Below are 20,873 nucleotides of genomic sequence, written 5' to 3' on the forward strand. Positions count from 1 at the left end.
CAAATTATTAATAATATTATTAAAATAATGATAATAAGTCATTATTATCACTTAGCTTTAAAAACCAAAGTCTGATAAGGCTTTGCATCCTGTAATCCTAGAAGTTGGGAGATAGAGACAGGAAGATCAGAAGTTCAAGATCATTGTTAGTGCATAGCAACTTCCCAGACAGCCGGGGCTATAAAACCATCAGAAGTAGACAGATACCCCAAAGCCAGTGCACCAACAGCAATGGGTGAGTTAGAGTGCATTGCAGACTTATGTGATTTCGTATTCTCTGCTAGACTCTTCAAGCCTTCCTAGGAGAACTAGCTTTATTTCAGACGAATCCAAAGATGAGTGTGAAATCTGCAATTGTCCTATAATAGATGGAGCTTACCCCCTGGTAGGGAGCTCAAAGACATCTCTCTCTCATATTTTGGCAGATAGTAATATGACTAGTCATCTTCTCCCTCATCTCTCTCTCCTGCTAAGGAACCTGTGGTCTCTTCCCTGAGTGGGTTCCATCTGGAGGCATTTTGTTGAATTTGTCCTCTTGATGCTGGTGGTGTGAGGGATTCGCTGTTGTCTTGAGCATTCCTCTCAAAGAAGTTAGCCATTGTTCCTGTAAAGATAGAAGATGCAAGAAATTCCAAGAGGCAGGGCTGAGGGTCGGACTTAATATCAATAAAGATGTGTACTTAAGAGATATCAGGGACCCTAATCTCAGGTTCCTTTCTACCACCTGTGACCACAAAATAAATAGTTTTGCCACATTTTTTTTCTCATCAGAGGTCCAGGAGCAATGGACCAGCCAGTCATAGCTGAGACCTGAAAAACACTTCTTCTTTATAAGCTGGTTAATGGAAATCTGACTAATACAGATTATTACCATAGAAAGCAATGTTATGGATATACGGTGGCCCCAAGGTGCAAACTGGAGTTCATAAGACATCCACTACATGAAAACTGTAGATAAAATGGTCTTGGATTTACATACAGGTTGCTCATTTTCAGCATAGAGCAAGCAAATTGTTATTAAGCATATCTTCTCCCTTTCAGAATTCTCACTTGGGTTTATGGATGCTGGGAATGCTCAGCAGCCTATCATGTCAGACTTATGCTGGCTTATTCCATAGAACTACTCATCCCTCTATGTAGGACCTGTGCTTACCAGGCCAAGCTCACCTGATATGGTCAGGAGGAATGAAATCAGGCCAGGTTGGAGGGGCCACAGAGCAATCGAGGCTGTGACACTTTCATTGAGAGCAATCATATTTTTTTACACCTTTATCAGAAACAGAAGATAATATCACTTCCCAGGATCAATACAGTTGTAGGTGCCAGGACACAAGGAAGTTTGCAAGTCACAGGGCACATAGGATTAATGTCTAAGACCAATTGTCCTGTCAAGCTCCCATGCTTCCTTGACTATTGAGGGATCATATAGGAAAACACAAGGCAGCCTAAATGCTTCACCGCCTGAGGGGATGCATCAGTCTCTCAGAAACTGGAAGACACATTGTGCCCCAAGAGTCACAGACTCTAACCTGAAAAACCTATGATACATGCCTCTCAAGGCAGCAGGCCAGGCCAACATCATGGTTCCATACACCTCTATCCATCCATTGTTCCATCATCCCTCCATCTGACCATTCACCCATCATCTATCTTCAGTCTTTTCCTCCCTCCTTCCTATATCCCAATTCACTCATCTCCCCACCCACCTACGCATCCATCCATCTGTCCCTCTATCCATGCATGCATGCATGCATGAATCCATCCAGACATCCATAAATCAATCTCCTCATGTGAGTTCTACATGTGAGGAAAGTTGGATGTCATTTTCTTGCCGCAAGGGTGTTTGTACATGGGATATTTTCTGACTCCTAGATTTTGAGAAGTGCTAGTGATTTTAATTAATTCAGGGTTTCAGGAGCATCTTGTGAAAGGAGGGGAAATTGAAACATGTTTTAAGACACATTTCCTTCTATCTGTTCTGTACATGTGGACCATTTTCAAGAGTTAGAATGCAAGGGAACTTCGTGGAAGTGTGGATGGCCATCCAGGCTTCCCTGTCTTGCCCTGCTCCCTCAAGAGAGACATTGAGACAGTGCACAGTCATTCAGACAACCTTGGCACCCTCTCTCATACCACTGATTTTCTGAAAATTGTGGGGTGAGCTTTTGAAATACTCCTGGAGGGCTGGGGATGTTGTTCAGCATGCATGAGAGCCTTGGTTTGATTTTCAGCGATGCTGAAATGTAAATAAATATAAAAGAATACATGTAGTTATTAAATATAACATTGGCTGAAATTGCAAAACATTGGAAATAACCTAAGTCCTTATATATGAAACACTTGTTTGATAAATTAAAATATGTTTATATAGTAAAATACCATGTGATAATATAACTAATGAGGGCATTCTCTATGAATAATTTGAAGATATTTCCAAGATCCTTGGGTAGGTGGAGACTTTAAAAAAGTCTTCAGAGAGTATGCAGAATGCTATTTTTCCATAAGAAAGATAAACATGAATAATTACATATAGCTGATAATTTAAAAGCTTAAATATAGGAAAGATAGATTAAACGAGGGAAATTAATAAACTATGTCTAGTGTATAGGTGGAAGAAAACAGGGTTGAATAGATTCAAATAGTGCTGCCTTTATTTACAGTTTTTATTTTTAACCCTTGTAAGCAATTTATGTGTTTTAAAAAGTCAGATTTAATCAACAGAAAGGAGACAGTATCTGCTAGATTGTAAAATGGATGGATAGACAGATGACAATCTTTGTGGCTGAAGCTTGGGACCATTACTCTACCAAACACTGAAAAGGAGGGAGGGATGGAGGGAGGGAGCACACAAGAACTGATAAACTGATAAAGTGTATATAGTATTGGTGATGGCCCACCTTAGTCCGCAAATCTTGTATATCTTCATTTCCAGAAACTGTCGGGGACATCCCCTCCCCTCTTACTACCTTTATTGAAAAGAAAGGAAACAATAAAACTATGACTCTTTTCCTACTCAGGGGGTCATAGCTGAGTCAACAATGTGATCACTTAGTCTGCAGAAAAGAGAGCATAGTGTCTGTTCAAATTGTTTGCCTGTGTCTGAATCACGATCATCACAACAGCACATCGTAGGCCATGTTACCTGCCTTCTAATGAGCCATATTGTTTTATTCCTCTCATTTTTACTTACCACACAAAAATGTCAATACTGTCCCTTTCTGCTCCCATGCAACCCAGCTCCTTCAGAGAGAAACAGGCTTTTGAAGTTAACCTGTAGTAAAAATGTTGTAGTTACTGAAACAATTTTATTAAAGAAACATTACCATAAAAAAGGAAAAGCAAAACATGAACATTGATTGATTTAAGGACTTATCAGGGAGTATTCCAGCAGCCCAGAGTTTTTTCTTCTCTCCTGAATGGCTGACAGGCAAGGTTCCCTGATGATGTGTCCAAAATGAGGATGTTTGGTATGATGGTGTGTGTCATTTAACCATTAGCCAGTACTGCAGTTTTCTTCTGTGATGGGCAGTGATGGGCATTAGCAAATACTACCTGCAGGCAGGCTGCGTTGGTGATGACTAACGTGGAGGTCTAGAGTCACATCATCAACCACAGTTGTGAGTAAAGGGAAGGACGACAAGGCACGAGGCTGACACTCCCTGTCTGTAGATAATGTATGTTTGATTTCACTGAAAATACTGGCACCTATGGGTGTCAAAAATGTGAGGGCTTGTTTTCATCCAAGGGTCCTCTAGTTAAATAAACAAAATTTCAAACCATTTCAGGCAGGGCAAGCCATGTGAGACTTCAGTGATTAGACAGGATGCTAGGAGATGGCCAGGAGGAATCTGGAAGAGAGTGGGTACACTGTGTGTTTCAGATGGGAAGAAAGAGTCACTGAGGCAGGAGGGACACTGTGGGTAAGGCTTTGTCAGTCCGTGGTCTCAGCATGTCAGTCAGCGGTCCATGCCTAGCCATCCAGCCCCGACAGAGGAAAAATACCAGGAATAAAACAGAATCAACAGTTTTTTTTTTAATACCAAAAGCTATGACATATAAGCGCTCCCATTCAAAGTGGGCAAGATCTATAAGCTTTTAAAATGGGGATCTGTAGACTCTGTATGTCCGTCTCCTGGATGATGGAATGGACTCACCAACTGTAACTCTGGCACAAGCATGCACATCACGGCTGCACACACTTGCAGGTGCACACACAGAGACCCCTCTCCAGAGTAGTCTTCTTCCTTTGCTACCTTATTTACATTTCATCCCCTAGAGTAAATCCCCATCATTTGAACTCCTAGAAAATATATTTCAATATTACTTAAGCAAAGATGAGTAATGATGTGATTGGCTTTAAAGCAGGTTATTACCGTTCAAATACTCTGTGGGTAAATTATATTTTAAAAGAGGGGGGTCCTCTGAAACATTCCAAATGGAGACTTCATTCTAAGTAATCAAAATTGCTTTGCTTGTCCAGAGCGGCATTAAAAGCCCGTCCGCTAATTGAGTGAAGGCAGGGCCGCAGCAGCCCCGGCCCTCATCAGATGATCTCGCAGGCGCGGCTTGTCATCCTGGGTTGCCGGGCTCAATCTAATGGTACCGCTGGCTCACATTAATGGTAATTCATTATGACATGCCATGTCCTTCCTGTGTAGCAACAATGGGAGCCAGTGGGACATCTGTCTACCCCGCTTCTTCTTGATCCTGGTCCTTCCTTCCTGCCGTACGTAGTTCAGTAAGCCACCTCGGTATAAACCTGCATCCTTTGGCTAACCGGAGACCAGAGAGCCCGCTGAGGGGTGGTAGCCAGGTCCCTCATTCTAGGACAATAGGCTGAGTCCCTGTGCAAAATCAAGCCCGTCCTAAGGGAGCAGGGTACACGTGTGTGCATGTAGGCATGTGTGTGTGTGTATGTGTGTTCATGTGACAGAGAGAGAGAGAGTTGTGTGTCTGTATATCTATGTGTGTGTGTGCCTCTGTGCTTGTTTGTGTGTGTTTATGTGCGTATGAATATAGTGTGTCTGTATATATGCATGTGTATATGTTTGCACATATGTATGTATATGAATGCACATGTAGTAAGTGTATGTGAGTGTGTATGCATATGTGTGTTCATGCAAAGTGTGTATACATATGAATGTGTGTTTATATATATGTGTGTGAGTATATGTATGTGCATGTGTGTATGTGCAAGTGTGTGTATGTTTCTTTGAATGTGCATGTATGTATATGTGAGTGTGTATATGAATATATGCATGTGTGTATGTGTGTTTCTTTGAATGTGTGAATGTGCATGTATGTATGTATATGTGAGTGTGTATATGCATGCGTGTGTGTGTGTGTGTGTGTGTGTGTGTGTGTGTGTGTGTGTATGTGTGTATGTGTGTATGGTTATGCACACAAATACTTCTTAGGGAGTCAACATTCTTATTCCATATCAGTTCCTGGAAGAATAGTTGTAATAAGTATTCAGATAGAATGTTTACAGATTTGATGGTTTCTCCCTCACATTGCAGGAAACATTGGGATGAACTTACTCTCTGACTGATCTACTCTTATCACAGGATCAGGCAAACTGAGCAGCCGGGATTCAACATGTACTTGCAGTGATGTTTGTATGCATGGGTTCACTGTGGTGACTAAGATCACGTCTTCTGTTCATGGAAGGCTGGCTCAGCTCTACCCAGGAAAGGGTGTCAAGATAATTCTCTGATGTGGCTTTTTCTCCATTCTTTAGATCACCCACAGGGGTAGAAAGGTCAAGCGTATTGACTCACAGACTCTGCAGGCCCAGAGTGGTGATGTTTCCTGGGAATGAGGTCTGGGACCGCCATGTCACCCACTGTTTTTCAAGCCCCTGTCTGAGCTCATGGTGGGATGTCTATTCCAAGCACTTGGGCCATGGTGTGATTTCCACAATGTTAAAAGCCTGCCTCCTCACACACCATTTGTTCTTTGAAATTCCAAAATTTGTTCTGTTGGGTTATATTTAAGGAAATAGCCCAATTTTTCTCAACATACTTTAATTGAGTAGAAAGGCTAGCTGGGATTAGCCATCAATACCCAGTTATTCATTCATGAGGTCTGTCTGTCAGCACCGTCTCCTCTGTCCAAATTGGCCATTCAGAATGCAAAACCATTACTTCATGGACGTTCCTGAATAAAATAGTCTGTCTGCCTTTCCATAGTACTTGTAATGTGTGTTGACTGAGTTCGTGTTCAGATCTGTTTCCAAGCCCATCTTCACAGTACAAACCTTAGCTCCCACAAACACCCCGAGTCATTCATTACTTACTCTTCTCCACAAAGTAAAACAGGCAAAAAACAATGTATATGCGTGTAATGAACTCAGCACTGTGTATATGTATGTGTGATGAAGTTAATGCCATGTATATGTGTGTACAATGAAGTTAGCATTGTACATATGTGTGTGATGAAGTTAGTGTTTGCTAAATATATGTGTGTGTGATGAACAGTGCTGAATATATGTGTGTGATAAACAGTGCTGAGTATGTGTGTGTGTGATGAAGTTAATGCCATGTATATGTGTATATGTGTGTGTGATGAGCAGTGCTGAGTATATGTGTGTGATGAACAGTGCTGAGTATATGTGTGTGTGATGGAGTTAATACCATGTATATGTGTGTTTGATGAACAGTGCTGAGTATATGTGTGTGTGATGAAGTTAATGCTATGTATATGTGTATATGTGTGTGTGATGAACAGTGCTGAGTATATGTGTGTGATGAACAGTGCTGAGTATATGTGTGTGTGTGATGGAGTTAGTGCTCCTCCCCTGACTCAGGAGAACACATGTGTGCATTCTTACCACAGCCAGGGGAGTAAGTGGAGGCAGGTTTAGTTGTCAAGGACCTAGAGATTGCTACAGAAGTATGTGGGCTCTGATGGGAGATGACTGAGTGATATGCTATGTCCATGATGCTAAGGGCAAAGGGGCCAAGACACATGACTTCCTGCTCTGTTCAAACCTCAGAGTGGCTTCTGCTTTTCCTGGGATTAGAAATTTGTCCTTGCAGTGTCAGAGCAGGCCTTGGGCCCCAGGGTGTCCAACCTTCGTACATGGCTAAACGCATTGTGTTGCTTGAGTTTTTCTGCCTTGCCCACAGTCAGGACAAATCTTTGTCATCTGTCAGTCCCACAGCCGCTCAGCCCCAACCAAGTAAACACAGAGACTTATATTGCTTACAAACTGTATGGCCGTGGCAGGCTTCTTGCTAACTGTTCTTACAGCTTAAATTAATCCATTTCCATAAGTCTATACCTTGCCACGTGGCTGGTGGCTTACCGGCATCTTCACATGCTGCTGGTCATGGCGGCGGCTGCAGTGTCTCTCTGCCTCAGCCTTCTGCTTCCCAGCTTTCTCCTCTCTCCTTGTCCCACCTACTTCCTGCCTGGCCACTGGCCAACCAGTGTTTTATTTATTGACCAATCAGAGCAATTTGACATACAGACCATCCCACAGCAGCATTGTGATCTACAAAGTTCATCATCAAGGCCCACATAACTCTGCTTAAAAAAAACGGTAAAGGACTTTCCTCCTCATGTTTTCAGTGTCCTGGGCCCCACTCATCTGGTCTTCCTTCCTCGACCCTCCCAGAGCAGGTCAGAAGGTTCATGCGGCATCCCGGTCACTCAGGCTGCCTGTCCTTCCTCCTCTTTCTCTGCTTAAACCTGCAGGTGTCCTCTAGTCTCTGCCACAGTTGATTCATCACACTACATCTTGCCAAAGTCCTTCTTACTGTCTTACCTTGTTTTCTGTTCTTGTCCTTTTTTGAACAACAAACAGAAAGTTTCCTGGGAGAAGCGTGGTGTTTCGTGTTCTGCCTTGAGCAGTCCCCGGGGAGCAGATAGCAGAGTTCACAAAGCAGATTCTAAACGAACAAAGTCTAAACCTGGAAACACTTGGAGCAGCCCTGCACTGAAGACACAGGTTTAGGGGATGGAAGGGTGGGAGTTGGTCAAGAGCACTCCTGCTCTCTTCTTCAGAGGAGCTCAGTTCAGTTCCCAGCTCACGTGTCATGTTGGACAGCTCACAGCTGCCTGGAATTCCAGCTCCAGGGGATCTGACACCCTCGCCTGGCCTCCGTAGACACCTGCACCTGATGTAGACACACACATACACAAACTAAAAATAACATCTTTTTTCTAAAATGACCTGGAGATTTAAAGCTGAGGAGCTAGTGGATTTGTCAAGAGACAGAGTCAAAAGGAGAATTTTGCCTGTTCTCACAGATAGACCTTCTCATTCAGCTTTCATGTGCTTGGTGATCTCCTCCTTTAAATCAGGCCTTAGTTTAGGTGGTAGAGGCAGAGCAGTGAGTAAGACAGGCAAACCATAAAGCAAGCCAGTTTTAGAGATGGAAACCTCTAGAAAAAAATCAAAGGAAGTGGGGGGGCAGGGTAGTAAGGAAGTGGAGGTAGGGTGGGGGAGGCCTCTAGTTTGTACATTTTTCTACTTTAATCACATCCATACTATGTTATCATTTTATTTAATACCTTAGCAAATCCTGGAAATCGCATGTATCACAGCTGCCCACAGGCTCTATGGGAGAGAAAGTGGGTTGTACTAGCGGGTACGCCAGATTCGAGTCACAGCTCTGTCCCTGTGAGTTCTAAACATGGGCGCCTAAGTTCAGGGTCGGGTTAAGTGGCATCTATAATGTCTACTTCATGGGGGGCTTTTGACAAGAAAAACAAAACAAAACGAACAAATAAAACAAAACACTGCTGAGAAATTGTCCAATATATAATAAGACATAGTTGGAGTTCTAGGACGCCTTTGACTGCTATCTGGGGAGTAGATCTCGATGGGCTGGCCTGGTACAGGTGTGTGTGCTGTGCGAGAAGAATGGGTCATGGCAGAGCATTAGATGTCAGGTCAGGATACTTGCAAAAATATGCCCTATTTAAATAGCATATAATTTATATTATAAGCTCTGTGAGATCGTTGAATAGCCTTTTATTATTGGGAAGATAGCATGAGTATTGAGAAGGTATAGATTAGTAAAAGGAAATCCTTTCACTCATTTCTATGTTGTACGTGTGTGTGTGTGTGTGTGTGTGTGTGTGTGTGTGTGTGTGTGTGTGTGTGGTCACATTATTATGTCAGTGACAGAGCTTCTGCCTGGTAACCAGCATTTATATTTTTTAGAAAATTAGTGTTTTGTAATAAAATTACTGTTTAGGACCTTTGGGGCAGAGTCATGGGACTTTGTACTTGAAGATAGTGCCTTGCAAAGCACTGGCTTCTTCTTGGACAAAAGATCTTCCTCTGTCTCTTTCCAAGACACATAGTTAGCTGTTTGGACTCACCCCCTTTTCATATTATCAGTAACTTTGAAGTAATATGTATCTCACTTATGTATCTCAGGAGTGAGATTATATGTGAATGTCTATTAGATTGCTACCAAAAATGATACTCGTTTTTCTTAAAAACACGTCCAACTTCTACCAGCCGTCTCACCACCCCTTCCCAGCTTGTGAAATTTCAATCAAAACTCCTGCTAGTTTGACTCAGTTTACAATTGAGTCCTCCGGTCTGTTCAGTAACTTTTGTCAGTCCAGGGAAATGTGAACAAGTCCCTCAAGATCACTCGGAGAGTTAGCCAAGGCCTCACTGAGAGGGAGCCAAGGAAGAGCAGGCAGAGAGAGGGGAGAGTTTTCTCTCCTGAGACTTTAATCCAGGGACAAGGAGCTCAGCAAGGTGTGCCGAAGGACATTATCGTCAAGAAAGCAGTGAGCCAAGCGAAGAGCATGGGACAGAACGTGAGCTGTGCAGGGGAAAGGAGGGACACTTTTGTAAATAGTTAGGTTCATAGACATCTCATGCCTATGATCTTAGCATGCACAACGCTGAGGCAGGAGGATTTACATGAGGTCAAGTTTGGCCTGGGTTATGGAATGAAACCCAAAAGGAAAAACAGGCAAACACTGTGATAGTTGCAGCCATGATTCAGTGGTTAAACAGATATGGAAAGGGCAGGGGAGGAAGTGTTCACTCCAGGCTGAGCCCGAGAACTCCACGGAAAGCTTGTGAATACCCACAAATCACCTTTTGTTTAACATCAAAATGTGTTTAACAGCAAAATCAGGAAATCTAGTTGACAGCAAGAAAACCATTTTTGTTCCCATAGTGTAGTGAGGCAGTCACGTTGTTTTTCCTTCTCAGCATCATTACTAGTCCTTGTCTAGAAAGACATCTTCTAAGCCCCTCAAACCACCCCCTACTTTTTGAGAGAACTTCATTTTCTGTGTAACCCAAAAGCTGTTGGCACAGCCCTGCCTAGTCAGAAAGCCTCACTCCATCACTGTCAGGACAACTTGAAAGTTTGTAAAAGAGTGTCCATTCGGACATCTGCCTTCTCTACTGCTGTGCTGAGACTGAATTTGGACAGTGTGAAGGGGAACATGATGAGATGAGATGTACCACAGGGATGGTTGCTCTGGACTCCTTACCGTGAGATACTTTACTAACCATCCCATAAGACAAGAATGATGGAGACCTCCACTGAGAAGATGAAGCATTGGAGAGGCAGAGTTAGTGATTTCCCACTGCTCACACACATGTGCTGGCATGGGGTGATTAGAATTCACAAATCTTTTCTTTTGTTTTTAGCTCAGGCTGGCTTTGAACTTGCTATGGATGGAGTCTAGGATAATTTTAGTGGTTTAATTGCTAGAATATTTGTAGGGCATTCCTGCAAATTCCATGCCTCTAATCTCAAGTATGCTGTACCCCTAACTTGGGAACAACAAGAATCCATTACTACTTGGGAATTATAAAGGGAGCTTAGAAAACATGTGTCCAAATCCAAGACCTCAGGTTATTCTTGTCCTGTTTTGTTTTCTGTGCCCAAAATGAAACTCAAAGGGCTCTGTCAGCAAGGCAGCCTATGTCTTGTTTTTAAAAGCTGGGTGTTGTGGTGCACATTTTTAACCCCAGAACTCAGGAGGCAGATGGATCTCTGTGAGTTCAAGGCCAGTGTGGTCTACCAGGTAAGTTCAAGGTCAGCCAGAACTACATAGTAAGACCCTGTCTCAAAACACAATAAAATCAAGCATCGAGTGACAACGTTTTCTTCCTTCACAGTCTTGCCAAAAGCCAAGCTAGTTCCAGATGTGAAGTCCATGTCCACTCGACTGCGATATTTTCCCCATGCAGACCCACTGCCCAGACCCTGCCTGGTGGTTGTAGCTTCATTGTCAATGTAGAAACTGCTGGTTTTGCTTCTCTTTGGGTCTGTTTTAGCTGTGCTGGGATATGTTGCTTCTCCATAAAAAATTAGGATCATTTTGTCAATTTATATGAAAAAATGAGTTTTTGATATGATTCTGTGTTGAACCTATGGATAAATTGGTGGGAATTTTCAGCTTAAGAATAGTGTTTTCTTATCCATGGGTATTGGATGTCTTCCCATCCTCTTAATTTTCTTTTTCAATACTGTTTTTAGTTTGTAATATACATATTTTCTCCCATTATTTAATTTATAGCTATTATCTCCTCTTTCATACTTTTATGCATGGACTCATTTTCTTGATTTTTCTTTTCAGAATTATTCTGTGCTAGGATATGAAAAATGTTACTTTTTTATATAGAGTCAGTTACTCTCAGCCTTAAGACATCAGTCATTAAGTCTTGTGATAATTTAGTGACTTGAGAATTTCTAAATAAAAACCAACAACCAAACAAACAAAATACCGGTTAACTCCTTCCATTCCGTCAAAGGCCTCTCCTTTCTTCTTTCCTTGGGATGCCAGTGTCATCTCGAATCCTGTGTTAAGTGAAGGTGGTGTGAGCAGACGCCGTTGTCTTGCTCCCAACCTTGGGGAAACACAGCTTTCACTGTTAAATACTGTGGTTTTATGTGCTTTCTAGCAGGTTGAGGAAGGTAGTTCTTGGTGGTTGAGCTGTGTGTTTTTGTCAAGAAAGAGTGGTGTATCTTGCTTGTCAAGTGCTTTCACGATCTATCAGCACGATTGTATGATGATGTTACTTGTTTTATTACAACAGCGCTCTTACATTATTTGATGCTTAGACACTGAGATAAGTTTTCCTCCCCAGAGTCAATGCCACATGATTTTGATATATAATTATCCTTAGAATTTAATGTACTTTGAAATAATTTAAGAAATTCAGAAATCCCTTACAACCACTTAGGCTTTTTGGAATATAAAGATGAACAGAAATCAATAATAAAAGCATAAGTGACCCATCCTGTTACTTCCTTACCTGAACTTGGTACATTAAGACCAATACTCTAGCATTACCCACAAGTATTATTTTAAATATTATTTTTAAATTCTTTTAAAAATCCTGAATATGTAATCTTCCTAGTAAGATATAATCTTTCTAGGGCAAAACTGTACAATTTTCACTTACTTAGTTTAATTTAATAATTGCATTATTTCAAATATCATCAATAAGTGCTTGAACACCTTGAAATCATAGAATTTGTCACAGGGGTGGGTAAACCTAATAAAATACATAGAGGAACTGATGAACTTCTCACTATAATAATAATGACACCATGGCAATATTTTTACTTAGAAAATATTTTGCATTCTTAGCTTCACGATAGGTTAAGAAAACTTGTAGACAGTGGTAATATGATTTAGTTTGAATTGAGAGTTGCTGGTTTTATTATGCTTTTCATTATTTCTTAACCTGGAAATTTTTTCTTATACTTAGGGTCCTAGGGTAACCAGAGTTGTGCTATTCTATGTGCTAAATACGTTTTGATAAATGTGAGTGCCTGTTAGGATGATTTCCTTGGTGTTCTCTTGCAAGGATAGTATTTCAAGCATAAACTATAATAGCTAATAAAATGTTTGTAATTGTCCATCTCAGTAAAATGAAGCCTGAGATCTCCACAAGACACACAAGCATGTTTGCATGTACATGTGTATACACACTCGCTAATATGGCTCATTAGCAGTGTAAAGTATTTAAAGTGACTTAATTGTCACATTTTTAGAATGGCTAATTCCCATTTTACACTTCAAGTATCACTATCTTTTATATGTCATTCACAAAAGGTCTTTGGTTATTTTTGCACCAATTATCCATTTACCAGCTACCAAATGGCACAGTTCAATGATTCCATCATTGGCTAGGAATCAGGTCTAGAAAAAAAAAAAAAAAAAAAAAAACCAAGTATTAAAGTCAAATTTCTGAAAATGTATTCTAAAACTTGGTAGTAGAAATGTTGTTTGCCTGATTTCATAGCATCCAATATTTTAGACCTGAGTGTTTGAAACTCTTCTCAGGTCCTTCAAGAGCTGCTGTTTCTTTTTTATTTTTCAGCACTACAAGGAGCAAAGAACGGCGAGGACACTGGGAAGTGGGAGAGATTGACCTCCAGCTCACAGGTCAGGACTTGCGTTGACGTTGCTGATCATTATTTCTGTCAGTTGTACAGCTCTCAAATCTCTTGGTGCTTGCTTCTGTGAGTCTAAGCTGGAGTTAGTTCTGGCAGGTTTTCTGATCACAGCCAGCTCTTGCATGTCCGAAGCCTAGCATTTGGTTACCTGATGTCTAGGATTTGAATATGAAAAAATAATTTAAAGAGACTTTTGTGAGCAGAAGGAATTTTGAAACCTAGTAAGATGCATAGAAAATCTGATTATGATTGTTCTTTTTATTAAAATATCTTAAAATGAAGACTTTTGATGAGTTTCCCAGATTCCAACCCTTAAAGTACACAGAATGTTAAATTATGTAACTGTGGTGGCAAAAGTTCTGTGTTAGGGGTCTCTACCTTGTCTTCTCTACTGTATGCTCTGCCTTCAGGTCTACCAGAAGGTTTTGGGTGCTCTTCAGAGTTGACCTCGATTAGCAGTAGTTTCTAACTAGTTGATACTGAACATCATGTATAAAATGAAGGCTAGTTAAAGAATTTCTACACAATAAAATGTTGTGGGTAGTCAGTCTGCTAGGTACAAGGCACTGGCTATTTGGCTGTTGGTCAGTGTCCTGCTGACATCTGCCCCTAGGCTTGATGGGAGTAAGACTGATGACCTTGTGTTTGTCTTCCGGTTCCCTTGGTTGTCTTAAACAGTGGTTTCAACCCTATTTCTATTGCTCAGCTACTCACAGAAGACTCCTTCTCTGTCACTGCCTATGTTCTAATTCCCCCTGAGGTCCCAGCAACTCAGCCCACCCACCTATCCCCTTCACATTACCTTAGCAGAGGGATTTTATCACACAGTAAGATCAATGTCTTTGTCCTTCTGTCTGGTCACATCTCTTCAGAGAAAATGATTACTTGTGTATGAATTAAGCTTCTGGTTGGTTCTTCATGGGTACTTCATGGATTTTGTTGTTTTCAGTCATTGGCTGTAGAGATCAGACAATATTTTTAATTGGCCCATTTCTTGAAAGAAAGTTAAAAGAAAAGTAATTTGCGGAATATCTTGATGTTGTCCATATGCTAAATAATGTTCTTCCTTAGAGTAAGTATGAGTTCTACAAAATGTTGTATTTAAACTGATGTATCCATTGGATTTATGGATGGTCTGGAAAGGTTGATAACCACATTTGCATAACACTTTCATGAGGAATATTCTAGTGATAAACATAGCCCAGTTTTCAGTTTACAAATCCTGCTGAAAAAAACACCCAAACCAACCAAGTATAAGCTAAAAGTGTTAGAAATGTTCTTGGTATTCAGATATTAAATAAATCAAAACTTCTAGAATTTTCCACTCAGAACTCTTTACTGCCTGAGAAATTTTATGCAATTCTAGTATATAATTATATAAAATAGGTATATGAGTCAAATATCTACTGTTAGTAAATTATTATAATGAATTTACTTTAGGCCATCTCTTTATTATGCACTCAACTTTGCCATTTATTAAAGCTGAAAGCAAAATTGCACACCAGAAGGTGGGTATGCTTATTTATATTTTTACATAAAGAATTAAATCCTGGTTGAACATTTGATATTACAGGACATCCTCAGTGGTTTTCAGAGTTGATCAATAATCTGACTTTATAATGGACCACTCTGAAAATGCCACTTTATATAAATATGTATTAACAAAGTATATTTAGGGTTATTCCAGAAAAGGTTGGAAATTAAAAAAAACCCACATTGTACAATACAAAGATACTTTGTATTCTTACCTGTCATGATGGTTGGAAAATATTGAAAGTTTTTCATAATCAAAACTTTGCTCACGTAAGAGCAGAAACTGTCATAGATACAGCAAACGTACTGCAGCATCTCAAGGTGTTGAGTATGAGTTGAGGTGCTGCTAGCAGCGTTGTTTGTTGTGTGTGTGAGGACACACAGGGTAGAGTGCATCTTGTGTGTTCAGAACGGAGGCTGCAGTGAAGTCACACAGCACAGCATCCGTAAGCAGGCCAGGGACACCTCGGGTATATGCTGTGCTGGTCCTGGGATTGATGCTTGGTCCTACGAATCCAGCTACCTTCCACTGAGCCAAATTTTCCCATCCCTAACTTAAGAAGCTGAGATAGAAATAATGACCTTCAGTGCAGTTGTTTGAGATTTTCTTGTTTGAAGCAAGATCAGGAAGGAAGAGGGAGGCATGTCATCTTAAAAGGCAAAAAGAGCCTCAACCAATTTACTTGCTTTACAATCCTAAACTGCCATCAAATGAACAGAGCTGAGTGTCTGTAAGCTAACATGTTTCAGAATGTTAACATGATGCCATTCTTACAAACAATGATGCCATCCTTACAAACAACAAGGATGCCATCCTTACAAACCATGCAATAGAAACCATTCTGTACACCAAGCTTCTCACACTTGGAATGGTGATCACGTTTGGCACCTTCACCAGCTTATAGTTTTATAAAGAATGTAACTAATATATTTCACCTCAGATCATACTGATATTTAAAGAAATCAAGGGCTTTTGTTTGGGAACATCATGATATTTTTTCAGGTGTTATTTATCAAGAGAAGTTTTAGGTAAAAAGATGATTTGTAAGGAAAAGCTTATTTTATATAGAAATACAGTATGACAATTAATATATATATATATAATTTATGGGATATATATATGTATATATAATATATATATATATATATATATATATATATATATATGATAAGTACTAAGTAGGAAAATAATGAAAGGAGACTACACTGCCCAGGGTAGTCCTCTGGTATTTTAAAAAAATGGGAGCACAGAGATATGCCTGGAGCAAGAGGACAAGCCTTGGGCCTACAGGGAGGAAGAGCAGGTGTGGAGCTTGTGCCTGGGGTATTGGTGAAATGGCCAGATGAGTCAAGGGAGGGGCACAGAAGTACAGGATAGCCTGGGGACAGTGATGTGTCCTGTCCTCACATAGCTGTAGATGTAACCATCTTGTTAAATAAGAAATACAGAGCCAATGCAGAGATGAAAGCCCAAGAGGTCAGAGCTAAAACCTTACCCTTCACTGCTGCTGCTGTCCTCTTCAGCAAGAGAGCTCCTTCCTGTTTGTTTGTCCTTTTTATTGACTTTCTATTCTGCCTTCTCATTGGTTGTAAACCTAACCACATGACCTCCTTGTCACTGCCTGTCTGTACAGACCTCCACATCTTCTATGGTTGGTATTGAGATTAAAGGTGTGTGTCTCCATGCTGACTGTATCCCTGAACACACAGAGATCTGCCTAGCTCTGCCTCCCAAGTGCTGAGATTAAAGGCGTGCACCACCACCGCCCAGCTTCTGCTATGGCTTGCTATTAGCTCTGACCCCCAGGCAACTTTATTTATTAACATACAAATAAAATCACATTTCAGTACAAATAAAATATCACCATACACAGCTGGCCCAGAATTATAGGACTGTGACTATTACCAAGTCAGGACTCTCACTTAGAATTAAAGAGGTTTTAGTGGACATCTTATGGTTCATATTTTTAGAAAACACCACAACCAACAGGTGGTATGTACCACTTTAAAATGTCCTTATAAATAGTGTAGAAATTGTGAATGAAAATAGACTTAGGCTAACGCTGAGAAGGGTAACATTGTCTTGTCAGAACCTTGGGTATGGTATTCATTTTTCTGTCTTTAATGTGGAGAATTCATTTGGCTCTATATACTAACTTGTTTTATAAAAGAGACTTTAACTATGATAAATAATATTTAAAACTGTGAGCATTCGATTAATTCCTTTGCACATCTGAATTTTGCATTTGTTCACCATTTATAATTTTGACTAAAGCTGCATAGCTCTGTGGAAACCCACAAAAACTTTGGAATTTTATATTCTATTTGCAAAGTGGGGTTATTTGAAAATTAACATTATGGTTTCATTATAATTGCCACGTGATCTGTAAGACTATTTATGAAAAGGAAAAATGGGGTAGGTTATTTTTTTTTTAATAAGCAAATGATTTAGTAGGAATTAGAGAGCATGAAACATAGAAACTACCCTGACATTTACCAGCTGGGTGAGTAGAGGTCCTTAATCTGTATTTGCAACCAAATGATCAAACACACCAAGCATTCAGGGTTGTTGTTATCTCTATATTTTCTTTTAGGCTTGTTAAGCTATTATGCCCAAAGGTGATAAACATTGCTTGAATAAGGAGTTGCTTTTCTTAGTCACAATTATTTATACTACCAATGAGGAACAAAGGCTATTATTTCAGATAAATAACAGAGAAAAAATATCTATGCATGTTTTCAGAAAAATTGTTAGGGTAGCGAAGATGTTATTGAGACTTAGAGAGCAGAATAATTTCTGCCATCATCTTTCTTTTCCTGTGATGAGTCAAAGGGACGAGGAAGAGCACCCGGGAGATGGAGGAGTCTTCCTCAGTGGTCCCCTTATCGCTGTCAGATAACTCCATCAGGGGTTTTCCAAAAACTTAACCAGTATATTAAGAAATGATTACAAATTATAATTATGTGAGTCCTAGATTTCTACTATATATAGAGATTAGATATACTTTTTCCTCACACACTGAAATAGATTTAAGAAATGATTACAAATTATAAGTAAATTATGTAGTCCTAGATTTCTATTATATAGATGTAGATATAACTATACTTTTTCTTACATACTGAAATATATATATATATATGTATATATTTGACTATTTAGTTTTATTTTTCCTCAAAATTCTTATCTCCTCTAAATCATTTTTAATAGGAAGAATTAAAATTGCTTTTATGATTAAACAGAGAATAAGGTAGAGTGTTTGAGATTATTTTTGAGTCATTCCTGCTGAACATGGTTTCTCAGTTGTGTTGGATCTGGAGAAATTCAAACCTGTCTTGTCACAGATGTTGGAAAAGATTCCCTGTGCCCTTGAGTGTCAGTGGTCAGCCCCATGTTCTCTGGTCACATGATGTTAGATTCTGCCCTGTGATATGTTCAGTTTTTCCCTCTTCCATAAACGTTTCCTCCATTGTTTAGATACTCAGAATTTTTGTCTCAAATAATTTTCTTTTAATTTTAATTTCCCTGTTTCAAGTAACTTTTTCTTAATTTTAGTTCTTCCTTCATACAAAGTTTTTTATTTTTTTAATTTTATTTTTTTTTAAAGATTGCCTGCATATATGTTCATATACTGTGTATCTGCAGTACCCATGGAGGCCAGAAGAGGGCAGTGGATCTCCTGGAACTGGAGTTAGAGACAGTTATGAACTGTCACATGGGTGCTGGGAACAGAACCTGGGTCCTCTCCAAGAGCAGCCAGTGTTTCCAAAGGCTGGACCATTTCCCCAGCTCTTCTCTGAAGTCTTAGCTTATCCTCACTTTTTCTCAAATTCACCTCTCAGTAGTTCTGAGGTGACCTCTAACTGACCTCCATCCAAAAGGTCCTCTTTGGTCACTATTTGATTTATTCAGCCTTTAGAATGAGTCAGCAGCATGGTCCCACTTTGTTCTAAGACTTCCTCTTTTTTTTTCTTTATTAAGAAATTTTTTATTCATTTTATGTACCAACCACAAATCCTTTTCTCTTCCCTCCTTCCCCAACCTCACCCCCAACTCACTCCCCATTCCCTACTCCAAAAAGGTAAGGCCTCCCATGGGGAGTCAGCAAAGCCTGGTACATTCAGCTCAGGCAGGTCCAAGCCCTTCTCCCTGCATCAAGGCTGTGCAAGGTGTCCCATGGTCTACTTAAGACTTCCTCTTTTGCTTTTCACTGACATTGAGTCTGTCCTCCTAACATGAGTCTCAAAAAGCCTTGAGTCATAGAAGGTACTGAATAGATTTGTCCTGGAGAGCTATCACAAGCAATCCTTATGTGAAATGCATCACAAAGGATGTGAAAGAGCCACAGTCTTCAATAGCTCATGGGAAAGAAAGAAGTTTCTATAAAGTGGGGTATGAGCTGGGCTTGGGATGAGGCATGCACTTTGGTTCCTTGTACGTATCGGGCACTGGGAGGGTTGCTAAGTGTGCATTTAAGGTTCGGTGCCTTGTCATAGGTTTGCTTCATTGTGGGTGTACTTTGATTACATTTATGATACGTCATTAACGCAGAGGTGAGTTACATGCTGATCTTAACTTGGAGTCCTTGGGTTCCTTTGTTTGCTGTGGCTTGTTAGACTTGGGATGCCACTGAAAAGTCATATGCTACAGTGGGGCTCTGCACCGCATGAACCCGTTGACACGATGTCGACATGAGCTTGTTGGACATTGGCTTGACTATGCGCTGGAAGAGAGGAGATCAAAGCAGTTGTGAAGGAGGAATACAGAGAAGTCAGGGTAGGGGCAGTCACATCCAGGGAGACAGAGGACACAGCTGGAAAACTGGGTCAGTCAGTAGGGCTTGACGACATTACAGAGTAATGAAGGGCAGTTTTCACCACCGACTACCCGAAATTAAACAATAAAACTCACAGATAAGGGAATCAGAAAAAGTAGTTGTTTTTCTAAGTTAATTTAATTTTGGTGGAGGGAGAATGAATTGTTCTAGAGTCTTTGTGTGTGAGGTCCATGTGAACACACTAAGGAAATACTCCTTCCCTAAGATTCCAAAAACAGCATGGAGATGGAGTATGATGCTATGTGAATTTCAGCTTCAGAGTGACAGTCACCTCTGGAGTGGTGGGAGTCCTGTGACAGAGCAGAGGTCAGAGCTCCAGGCGGGGGTTAAAGAAGCTCTCAGGGAGTGGGGAAAACGATGGCGGAGACTGCCAAGCTTCAGCTGGAGCTGTGTTTCACAAAGCGTGGTCCCACCCATCCCATGCTCTGTTTTTTTTTTATTTTATTCATTTATTTATCTTAAAATTTTGCACAGTGTCTGCCAGAGACATGTACATGAGTAAGGAAGCAGTGAAAGCCAGATTTATCGACTCACTGGAATTTAATCATTTCCAGATTATTCAAAGTCTTTGGAAGTATCGAGACTCACTTGCTCATTTATCCATTCATGCACTTACCCGTCCATTCATTTGCTCTTCAACTCATTTGTTTGCTCATTCACTTATTCATTCATTCATTTGTTCGTTTGCTCATCTGTCCATTCATTCACTCATCCATTCATCCATTTATGTGCTAATGAGCATTAGCCTAAAGCATTGTGCATGGAGATACTGGTGGTTTCTTAATCCCATTTCCTGACCACAAATTTCATTGCTTCAACTGGGTATACTATTCTCAACAGTTCCTGGTTCAAGATCAGCTTCTACAGATCCTGCCCATCTTAAGAAAGCACTCCTCAGAAGAGGCCTTCTCTTCCTGAGTGTATGTAGCTGGGTTATTTCTTCAAGGGAGTGGTAGACAGCATTGCCCATACTCTTTTACTGATGGGAAAGACTCATTCTCCTAGTTTTCCATATGTATTTACTGTCAAATTGTGAGTTTGTACAAGATTTAAACCATTCTCTTAGCAGTAGTAGATCACAGCGATATTCTAGAGATTTGCC

At 40.3% G+C, this 20,873-nt stretch overlaps 1 protein-coding gene across 2 annotated transcripts in view; it reads left to right on the forward strand.

Annotated features, from left to right (window-relative positions):
• Sox5 (SRY-box transcription factor 5) overlaps positions 1-20,873 on the forward strand; it is a 1,007,323-nt gene that overhangs the window by 356,501 nt on the left and 629,949 nt on the right. For both annotated transcript variants that reach the window (XM_028891773.2, XM_028891774.2), the window contains exon 4: positions 13,328-13,392. The gene's annotated coding sequence lies outside the window, so the exon portion shown is untranslated. The remainder of the gene's footprint in view (positions 1-13,327; positions 13,393-20,873) is intronic.

The sequence above is a fragment of the Peromyscus leucopus genome, chromosome 3 (assembly GCF_004664715.2).
Source record: "Peromyscus leucopus breed LL Stock chromosome 3, UCI_PerLeu_2.1, whole genome shotgun sequence".
Lineage (NCBI taxonomy): Eukaryota > Metazoa > Chordata > Mammalia > Rodentia > Cricetidae > Peromyscus > Peromyscus leucopus.